The sequence below is a fragment of the Podarcis muralis genome, chromosome 2 (assembly GCF_964188315.1).
Source record: "Podarcis muralis chromosome 2, rPodMur119.hap1.1, whole genome shotgun sequence".
NCBI classification, from domain to species: Eukaryota; Metazoa; Chordata; class Lepidosauria; order Squamata; family Lacertidae; genus Podarcis; species Podarcis muralis.
Genome location: NC_135656.1, coordinates 75,189,295 through 75,200,722, shown reverse-complemented (window position 1 = coordinate 75,200,722; position 11,428 = coordinate 75,189,295). Strand labels below are relative to the sequence as shown.

Genomic DNA, 11,428 nt, shown 5'->3' with positions numbered 1-11,428 from the left:
GTTTGTTACATTCTTGAGACAGAACTTTCCTGGCGTCTGTCAGTTCCATTGGTTTCTGCAAGCAGACCTAAGAAGCCAGCTCACCACAGTGATTCCCTGCTCGGTTTGCTGCTGTTGCTCCTCCAGTCCTTGAAATGGAGGTTGTTCTGCATGTGACAGAGGTGCACATTTGTGCGTGCGTGTGTGTGTGTGTGTGTGTGTACCACCTTTATTTTCCAAGGAGCTCAAAATGGTGTACATGGTTCCCATTTCATCCTCACAACAACCCTGTGAGATGCTGGGTGACTCAAAGTCGCCCAGTGAACTACATGGCTGGGTGGGGATTCAAACCCTGATCTCCCAAGTCATAGTCCAATGCTATAACCATTACGCCACACTGGAAGCAGTAGGAAAAAGGGGGGCTACATGGTATTCTTGTATGAGGCTGCTTCATTAACCCAGCGTGAAGGACTGCAGCTTTCAGCCCATGTTACACCAGCACTGATCCTTTCTTCACTGCCAGGTAACTCAAGAGGTACAAGACCATGTGGGCTGATCCATAACCAGCCATCCAGTTTCTCAAAGGTTGACAGTGTTGTGTCATAGCGTGACCTTCTCCCATGCGGTGTGGGGTTCCTTAAGTTGCCCCATTGGTGTTGCACCAGAAGCTCCCACACCACCATCTTCTATGGGTCCACACCTGACCAAACAATGCACATCTGGCATTCTGGAAGGATGGATTTATTTCATGGATGTTGCTTCCCATTATTTCCCAGGTTACTGTCTAGCACTACTGTCAGGAGCACAGTCCTTCTGTACGCCCCCCTCTCTTGGGCTACCTGTGCTCTTGGCCACAATAGGCTTAAGTCCAGGAGTCCTGCAGCTTCCTGTGGGGGAAGGGGGCTGGGTACATCTGGAATATAGCTATTCTCTCCTTGGCCCCACCCAAGGAGGCCTAGGGAAAGAGCCTGAAGATGGCCTCTGGCAGGGGAGTAAGAGCCAGGGTTATATGAATACCGGGTCTTTGGGTCTCGACAGCTTTCTTATCATAAGACTGATTTTAATGAGCACTGTTATCTTAAGACCAATTTGAAAGTACAAACTGCAGTAAGTTGGTTGAAGAATACTTAAGATTTCCTGTCCCTCCTCAGCCAGAAATACTGACCATGAGCAAAAAAAGAGCATGTTATCTTATAAAGGAAAGGCCTCATTAATACAAGCAAAAGACCAAAGCTTTTGTGGGTGTTCTGTTATCTAATGTACTTAAGGCCTGCAGAGTTAAGAGAAATGAGATACTTTCTAGTCACTTAAAATAATTAGCTCAGCTAATCAGCTTCTGCTAAATATGTTCTTCACAGCCTTGAAAAAAGAACATTTGGTGTATTTCCAGAGAAGTCTTTGTGTTCAGTTTTATTGAAGAGATCACAACTTGTTAGCATTAATGAAGAGAAAAGGGAATGAAAATTGCCAAGTGAGCATCTGCAGTATTTTCAAAAAAGTGGGGGTGGGTGGGGGAGTTTGCACAGAAAGGGCATGCCTTATTTTGATAATTCAGGCGAATTTAAATTGTATCCATGGAGGAGGTACATGCGCTGGCCCCACTCCTCCACACTCTTGACCTTCCCATGATGACTGGGAAAATCTGAAGGTAGCTTCTAAGTGTATTTTGATTGAATACACTTGGGCAGGATTTCCTGATTGTGGGAGGATTGTAATCACATTCAGTTGAATAAGCTTACAATCGTTTTTTCAGACCTCAACCCTCAAATGAAGATTTGGAATGCAGGGAAGTTGAACCAGCACACACTGCTCCATCAGAGACATCTGAAGGCAGCCATGTATAGGGAAGTTTTTAATGTTTGCTGTTTGACTGTACTTAATTTACTGTGTTTAATGTGTTTAATTTGTTGGAAGCCACCCAGAGTGGCTGAGGCAACCCAGTCAGATGGACGGCATATAAATAAATTATTATTATTATTATTATTATTATTATTATTATTATTATTATTATTAGTGACACAATTTAAGAGCTACTCAATAGGGCTTTTGTTCAAAGGGCTACACTACAACACACTTCTGTGCATGTCTACTCTGAAATTTGTCCTGAGTTCAATGGGCTTTACTTTGAGGTTTGTTGTAGGATCGTAGCCTTAATTGGAAAGGGAGGAGGTTGGGAGAAATTAAAAGTCAAGAATAATATGAGAGTGAGAATTACGTAAGAACATTTCACTTTGAAGCAGTGAAGCTTGTTCACAGTGTACTGCTTATGGTGATTTGAAGTGCTGTTCTCCAGCTGACTGCCAATTCATAGATTTGCATTAAAAGCTTGACTGCAGTGATTATGTAAAACGCAATTGTTCCTTAATAATTTTAAATTGGAACCAGTGACCACGGGAGTGTTACATCTACAAGAGTACAATGGTACTTTTCCAGTAAAGAGAGCCTCCTTTTTTGGATTTGTGATTTATTTATTTATTTTGGTGGGGGTGGGGGTTGTGTTGTTCAGAATGCCTTAAAAGAAAACAACCCAGGAGAAACTGGAAGTTCAGTTTAAGATATTCTTGCAGCCTCAGCCTATACATGTTTCCTAGAAAGACCCGCTGAGTTCAAAGGGGCTTTCTCTCAAGGAAACGAGCATGGGATTGCAGCCTTAAATACTATACTGCGGGATGCTCCGTTCATTCGTTTGCCTTACAACGCATATGAAGGGACCACCCTCTAGCGGTCCGACGAGGCATTTCCCTTCCTAAAGTTGCTCGCCTCTTCTTTTTTCTTTAGGCAGAGAATTTCATGCAGACTGTAGCGCACTTTGGCTTAGGAGGAGGCAGACTCGGAAGATGATCTAGCTCGTTCGCTGTCAGTCCTTGTAAGGCAAGCGCAGACTTCGTTCCTCAGGTCGACTTCGTCTTAAGTTCGGTCGGTGCAAAAATACGAGAAGCCCCAAGCGGAAGAAGCCACCATATACACGTCTCTCTCTCTCGAAGGGATTTTACATAGGTTTTGCACGATTGAAAATTACCAATAAATCCGACATGATCGTTTCTTCAAAACACGGTAGATGCCACATCTTCACGACCCAAGTCGCGATATCTTTTAATCCTTTTATTTATTTGCAGAGGGCCCCCCTCCCGTTTGCCCGCAGTTGCATCGCCCAGCATTTTCGATGGAAGCGGGGGCAATTATTCCAAGGGAAGGTGCAGGCAGCTGGTCAGATCTGAGCTGTGGCGCGAGGATTTCCCTGCGCTGGGTTTTATTATTCGCCTCCGTGTTCGACATGCCTTCTTCCTGTCTGGAAATCTCGCAGTGTTTGGCGTTTCTGTATCTTTCTCGGCGCATTCCTTTCGCTTCCACCCGAGCCCGGCGACGCCGATCGCTCCTCGAGTTCCAGATGACTTTTCCGCACGCTGATCGCTTATCCCCGTATGCTGTCAACTGGTGTCTGCGACGCACCGAGCAGGCGGCGTGTACAGCATGAGCCATTAAATCCCGGCACGCCAAGGGACGCGTGCGTGTGGATGGAACGGGTTAAAGGAGGGGGAAGTGGAGTAGATACAAGCCAGAGATCTACAGTAAAAGCGTTTTGAGCCTATGCGAAAATCGGAGGGGGGCGGGCGGCGGCGGCGATGGCTTGCTGGCTGAGGAAGGCGCGAACGCGGAGGATCCTGGAAACTAGATCTCTGTCCCCACCCCCTCCTCCAAAGCGAGGTTCTTGCAAGGATCCAGTTGGCTCAATCGGTATCGCTCTTTCGCCTCCTGTCGCCTTTAAGCTGCGTGAAACTCGCTCGCTTTTATTACTCTTCTCTGATTGCACCGACGCGTGGTCATGAGGTTCTCGGTGTTGCACAATCCTGCTCCTTTCTTTCCCCATTTATTCCCCCCCCCCGCGCCACAACTCCACCTCCCTCCCCGTCTTCAGATTTTAATTTCGCTTGTGTTTTAATTTATCCCGCCTTTAAATGTCTCAACAGCTGCAGCCACCCAGCCGCCTCCTTTGCCGCCATCCTCTCCAGCGTGCACGCACTTGGGCCGCGCTTCAGTCCTACATCTTCGGCAGGGGGAGGGGAGCGGCGGAGCGGGGGGGGGGGATGGCGTGGAGGGAGGGAGGCCAAAGGGGCGCAGGATCCCCAGCAAAAGGCAGCGGAGCCAGGATCGAGAGATCTTCACGAAAAAGCAAGGCAGGGGTTACGATAGTGTCAGGAAACCAACGGCGCCGGCCTTTCTGGGCCAAACGCACACAAAAAACGGGGAGGGGGGCGGGTGGAAGAAAGGAAGTCGCGAGTTCTCGAGAAAAATATATATGAAAAAAATGAACTTGGCTCTCCAAGGAGAAGGCATGACTCCGCCGGTGTATTTATGGCACTTGAAAGCAGCCGGGCGCTGCAGCTCGAGTGCGAGGGAGCAGGCTCAAGTAGTTGCTAGCTCGCCAGGCCAGCGCGCTGGATGGAGAGCTAAGCTGACAGCGCCTGCCTGTCTCGCGCAAAGCCCCTCCAGCTGCCTCTCCCGCTTCATTCCAGCACACGGGAGGCTGGGGCTCTTTTTCGCTCGCTCGCTCGCTCCCGCCCCCCACTCGAGCTCGAGCCGCCGCGCAGCCTCCCCAATTGCGCGCCCAACAACTTGAGGCAGGTGCGCGCCCCGCGGGAAATCCTCGGGGACGGGGCGGCGCTGCGACGGGCGGAGGCGGGGGCTCGCGCCGCCTCTCCCGGCGCCCCGAAGTGCTGGAGGAGCAAGTTTGGTTCTGGGGCGGCGGCGGCAGTGGCTCGGGCGGGGGGGGGGGTCCAGACTGAGCCCTTGCGCGGACGCCCGCCCGTCCCCAGCCGTCGGCCGGCGCCAGGGCTCGGCGCGCCCGAGCGCGAGGGGCGCGGGAGTGCGTTGCGAGCGCCCAAAAAGCCTCCGGAGCGAGGGGAGGGGAGCGGGGAGGGAGACGGCGGGCGCATGCGCCTGGGCCGATCGAGCCATATTGGATATGAGGCGGTGAGCGGAGCGCCGGCGAGCCTTGCCCGAGACCCGGCAGCGGCGCGGGGCTGGAAAAACTCCCCGCAGGTAAGGCGGGCGCGGGATGCGGGGCCTCGCGGGTCGGGGGGCGCCCGCTGCAGCTGCTGGGCGCGTTTTGCTGCGTGCGCGGCCGCCGGAAAGGCTTTTTTCCGGCTCCTGAAGTTTGATGCGGGAGACGGCGAGGGAGGGCGGTAGCAGCAGCAGCAGCAGCCAGGCGAGCGGGAGGGGGAGCGAGCGAGTGGCGAGCGCTTCGCTCGGATGTGCAGCCGGGAGACGCCGCCGCCGCCGCCGCAGTACGAGCGCCAACTCCGCGCGCGCTTCTCGCGCTCCGCGCAAGTTCCCGCGACGCGGGAGAAAGGCGCTCTGCGCCCGCGCACCTCCGGGCCCGAAAGGGGGCGCCTGCCCGCCTGCCGTTTCCCTTCGCATTTGTTTTCCTGCTGTACTTGTAAAAAGTTCCTAGGCGCAGAGCACTGGAAGGTGCTCCTTCTCTCTCTTTTTTTTGGGGGGGGGGGTTGCCCGTTATTGTGTGCCCAAGGAAAGCCAAGCCTCTCCTCCCCTCGCCTTGGTTTCTGGAATTTCTGGCTGGGCGACTGAACGTTGTGGATGCACTTTCTTTTTCTAACTTGGGTAGGTTAGAGGAAAAGTCATTTCAAGGGAACTTCTGAACTTTTGAGGCCATGTGTTTTGTTTTTGCCGAAGTGGCGTTTGACATGGTGATGGTGATGATGATAAAAGCATTATTATGATTATTAACCTTCTCTAAAATGGCTTCATTTGGAAAAGATGAGGCCTTCTTAAACAATTGGGCTGTGGTTCTCCCCCATCCTCCCCCCCCCCCCCCTTAGCGGCGAAGTGATCTTTCAACCCAAGCGCAGGGGAACTCCGTCGGGAGCGCACACTTTCTCCGAAGACCGCTACGCGGTTTGCTACCCATCTGCGACGTTGATGGCAATTGCGAGCTCCTCGCATCAACCTGGCCCCATAAATCGCGACTTTTTTTTGTGGGTGGGGGAGGAAGGTGGGTCGCATCGACAGCTGGTGTCCGCCGTTGTTTTGATTGCGCGTGATTACAGTGCCACCAAATTACACTCCGCGGAGCCCCTTTGCCAGTGCTACTGATGCCTCCTCCTGTGGGACTCTACTTTCAGTTGAAAAACAACTCTACTCCTGTACCCTTCGCTTTCTTAGTTTCCATTCTCTGCTCTTCTGACCTCCTTCTTAAGACTCAAGAAGGCAGGGGCTTCATTGCCCTGTAGCTGAGGATGCACCTGAACCCATAAATCCTAAATGAGGGATGCACACTACAGTTGGCTGCAGTGGAAAGGAGAAGGAGGCCTTAACAAATTTGAGTTAAGTTGGGGAAATGCTCTTACACTCAAAGAGGGGCTTGTGCAGGAAGGACAGTTTGGGAATTGACTCGGGAAGGTAAACGGCGTTTCCGTGTGCTGCGCTGGCTCGCCAGATGCAGCTTTGTCACGCTGGCCACGTGACCCGGAAGTGTCTCTGGACAGCACTGGCCCCTGGCCTCTTAAGTGAGATGGGCGCACAACCCCAGAGTCTGGCAAGACTGGCCCGTACGGGCAGGGGTACCTTTACCTTTACCTAGATGCATTTCTGTGCATGAAACTGTGGAATCATCTTACCTAATGAAAAGGAAAGAGGAGTCCAGAACTTGGACTTTTACAGTTTCTCTCTTGCAGGGACAGGCAGTTAATCCGCTCTTAAAAAGCAGCTCTATTACTAGGCCTCTCCTAGGCCAGAGTGATGTCTATTTAATGGCCTCACGTGGGTTTCGTGGAATGATTATATCTGCTTTGGAGAGAAATTTGCTGTCATAAAAAGTGTGTAAGAGTCTGTAACATTTAGGATTCATAGCTTTGCCTCTACCTTTATCCACTTGGAAGTAAAACTCTGATATAAAACTCTTTACTGATAAGACTTTGGCGCTAGGTTGGTCCTGTTTCTTCTGCCTCTTTCTCTGGGCTTACCACTGCTGGGAGGGAGGCAGAGGTTACCGTGGCAAACATTTCAGTAAAATAGAATGTAAGGTGCACAACTCTAACATTCGTGTAAGAACTGATACGTTCCGCCAACTGACTTATAGTAATAGCTGTTACTGTTATGCATCAGGCTAAGCTATTTGTACTGCACATGCTGGTGAGAACAGCGCTAAGCTTTTTTAAAAATACAGTATATCTTAGTTCAACACAGTACCTCTCATAGATGGAGGCTTTTAAAAATCCCATTTTCCTGTAACAAAAATGCACATTTAATATTTGAACAACATGCAGTTGCAGAATATGGACATCACCCAAGTTGGTTTAGGCTTGGCATCTTAGAGTAATGTCACATGTTACCAGCAGCACACCAAATGTGTAGTGTGGTGTAGTGGTTAGTGTCTGACTGGATGTGGCAAACCAGGGTTCTAATCCCCATTCAGCAATGAAGCTCACTGGGGTGACTTTGGGCCAGTCACTGTCTCTCAGTCTAACCTTCCTGACAGGGCTGTTGTGAGGATAAAATGAGAAGGGGAGGTCATGTACAGCACATTGAGCTCCTTGGAGGAATAGGTGGTATAGAAATGTAACCAGTAAATAAACTTTGTTTTACTAAACACAGGTGTACACTGGCCACAAAAAGCAGGGCACTCAGTTCCCTGTTATGTTCACACACAGTGCAGTAGACACCTGTAGCTTTGAGTTAACATTAATTTGTGATACACACGAAGAGACTGTAAAACTTCAAACCACATTACAGTTCATGGAAATTGTCCAAATGTCTTTAAAGGGAATTTGTCTCTGGATACTGTGTTTAGTCTGGGGCTTAACAAGAAAAGTTTAGATTGGTTCTTGAACTCTTTGGGCAGCAATGACTCATCCATGAGTAGTTTATATTTTCAGGATTGACTATAGTAGAGGCAGTAACCAGACTAGGATTCCTGCAAAACTGTTGTCTTATACCATGATAGTTCAATCAAGTCAGGTGTAGCGCTCTGTGTAGGCCTCATTCCTAAATGCATCTATATGCATCATGTGATCATACATAAAAGTCATTTCACATGTGTGGTACAGCTCTTCCTGGATTGTGTCATTTCAGACTGGAAGTGTAGGAATTGCATGTTTCCTCTTGTGTTTTCCCCCCAAAGCCAAAACAAAACATTTTAATGTTGAGAATGACTTTAAACTTTGCCTTTCCACAGCAAGTACAGGAATGTGTTTTATTTTGGTTGTGGGTATGCCGTGCTCTTCCCTCTCCCATTTGGTGAAAAGGCTTGTAACACAGGAAGGGCTGGATTAAATATTATCCCTGCAGAATAGTGTTATTCCGGTATGCTCATGTCTCAATTAGGACCCATGGACAGCAGAGGCATATGAGGCAGTTAAGAAGTGACTCTTAACTTGAAATGCTAGAAAGCTGTCAACTCCTTTACCTACAAGAAGGGCTGCACTATCTGTAATCTGTGCACATTTGGGTTGTCTCTTAAAAGGTAAAGGTACCCCTGACGGTTTGGTCCAGTCATGGACTACTCTGGGGTTGTGGCGCTCATCTCACTCTATAGGCCGAGGGAGCTGGCGTTTGTTCTCAGACAGCTTCTGGGTCATGTGGCCAGCTTGACTAAGCCACTTCTGGCGAACCAGAGCAGCGCACGGAAATGCCATTTACCTTCCCGTCAGAGCGGTACCTTTTAATCTACTTGCACTTTGATGTGCTTTTGAACTGCTAGGTGGGCAGGAGCTGGGACCGAGCAACGGGAGCTCACCCCATCGCGGAGATTCGAACCGCCGACCTTCCGATCGGCAAGCCCAAGGCTCTGTGGTTTAGGCCACAGCACCACCCACATCCTGGGTTGTATCTAACTGGGGTGTAAATATGCCTTCAGATAGGGAACAGATTTAACTATTGCACCTATGCCAAGTATGTGTGAATTTTATGAAGAGAGTTTAGAATAAAAATAAGAGTTCAGATTCAGTTTCTCCTATTTATGGAATTAATCCACTTTCAGGGTAGTGTTCATGCTTTACCTTGAGACTTCTTGTAATTCAGATTGAACAATAGGCATATAATCTTATTTCTCAGTTCTTCTGTGACCTGGTTCACAGACATCACATTAAGCCACAGTTAAAATAAACTATGGTTTATGGTGAATGAGCAGTAGTTTGTTTGGGGGAAAACACACTATGAGTCTGGGTTTTAAAGCAAGCCAAACCATGGCTTGTGTCCTGGCATGGATGGGAGAGGAGTGAAGAGCCTGTGATTTCAGCAGTGCTGTTTCACATTATGTGTGAACCAGGCCTTAGAGAACAACAGAGGGATGCTGTTCAGTGGATAGAAAGCAGCTCCTGCTTCAGCCTGAAGTGAAGCGGAGAGGGCAGTTCATTTCAATTTCAGGCTTTCCTGATGGATTAATTAGTATACTAAAAGGTGAAAAGGAATTGAATTTATTCTCATTGATTCTGTGTATTTGTGTGTTGGGTGACACTATGTTTATGTGACAGAACAACTTCAGGAGTGGGAATGACTCTGAAGCTTACACTGGATTTCTCTACAGGGCAAACCTTGCTTAAAAATGAGATGAGCTGGGTAAACAAGGGCACCTAACTTAGTAACTGATCCATAATACTTCCTTTCAAGTTGCAGTGTGGAATTATCTTCTATTATTATTATTATTATTATTATTATTATTATTAATCCTTAGCAAAAAATTGTTTGAATAGTTCTACTACATGTGGCGGACATCCTGAAGAGAGGATGTAGAACGTATTTTTACAAGAAAATTGATCTATTTTCCATAGGAAGGTACCAGTTTTATTCAATATTGGGGGGGGGGGACAAGTTTTTTTAATCAAAAGGTAGAACCTTACCAAGTTTTGAATGTGAAAGCTTTATGCCAGATATAGGCCCAGTTCACATGGCTTAGTGCGAATGAGCAAACACGCAGGTCCTCATAGATTGCAGCCACTTTGTAGTGCTGCACTGCACTAAGCAATGGTTAAACTTAGTGTGTTGTCTGCTGCGCTCCAGGCAAACCATAGTCTAGGTTTGCAGCTTGTGGTTTGCCTGGGAGGGCCAAATTCCAATTCTGGGTTTGGATGACACACTAGGCCAAAACTGTGGCTCAGTGCAGCTGTGAAACAATCAGGGAGAGGAAGAAAGCAGCCATAATCTCTCCTGGAGACCGCACATTTGCTTATTTGTACTACGTCATGTTTTGGCTTCAGGAATGATGACATGGAAAGAGTTTAGTTTTATTCTGAAATTGATTTCTCCATTGGTTTAAAAATAAACATGTGCTAAACTGTTGCTATTGTTAATTCCTTGCATTTTCATAGCTTGTTCAGTTTGAAATTGCAGCTCTTTAGACTATCATAATACTTGTCTGCATCAGAAAAAGTAGTGCTGTTGCTGGCTATTATTCAGCAGCTTCATGGCAGATCTGGGAATAAAAACGAAACTCTTTATTTTAATCCTCAAATAAGACTTTTAAAATGAATTGAGCTAAACAGATCTATTTCTTCCAGGTGGCTTGAGAGGCGCACAGTGATGATTATTTATTACAAATATCTACTATGATAATCCACTGTAATTAATAATTTGCATTGCCTCAGAGTAGAACTCCAGCTCATGAAGGACAAAGAAAAATAAAATTCAGGAAACTGTACTTTCATTGTATGAACTTGAATGCTAGGAAGCTCCCGTATGCTATGACCTTGCTACAGAATGGACATAAAAGATAGAAATCTTCATGATTATTCAGTCTTCTAGTCAATATAAAAATGCTGTTATTCCAATCCTTGGGTATTGTCAGTGCATTTACCAGTACTTCCATAGGAGAAAGTTGAAGCTGCTTCATGTGTTTTTTCCCCTGTCAGAGGAGAAAGGGGATGTATTGTGATAGCATAAAAGTCTGCAGGGTCCTTGAATAATGTTTACTACAGCATGTACCGACTCCCTGGGGTCTTTCAGGCAATTACACTAGCGCAAAGTCCCTTGTCTGAATGTAACTGTTTCTTTGCCCAAGCTCTCTTCGTTTTTTCACTTTGCCTCCAGGGAGTTTCCCCCTCTTTACAATGGGAACCTCACCTGTGCAAGAACAGGTCAAAAGGCATTCAGTGAAGATAGCCGTACATAATCTTATGTATACCGACTTGTTGAATAGTGTGCAGCTTCATCATTAAAGCAGTTATCATTGGCTTAAGGGTGTCTTTTTCTAACTTGAGAGAGAACTGGAGGTTTTTAGCGGCTCTGCCATTTCTTTCAGAAATATGTTTCTACTTCAGTATTCTGTACCTAAAGTTTTGACAAAGATCAATGGCTAGAAGAACACACGGTAGCTTCTGTAATATGTGCATTCCACACTTCTGACTCGCAGTGTAGGAGCAAGCTGATCTTTCTTTATGGATGATAAATTGTAGGGGGAAGTTTAGTGTTGTCTTCCATGAAATTAAATTATGTGAAC

At 47.4% G+C, this 11,428-nt stretch overlaps 1 protein-coding gene across 1 annotated transcript in view; it reads left to right on the top strand.

Annotated features, from left to right (window-relative positions):
* Positions 1-4,826: 4,826 nt before the first annotated feature.
* The window catches only part of SFMBT1 (Scm like with four mbt domains 1), a 77,047-nt gene continuing 70,445 nt past the window's right edge, over positions 4,827-11,428 (top strand). Inside the window, exon 1 of the mRNA XM_028718815.2 lies at positions 4,827-5,019. The gene's annotated coding sequence lies outside the window, so the exon portion shown is untranslated. The remainder of the gene's footprint in view (positions 5,020-11,428) is intronic.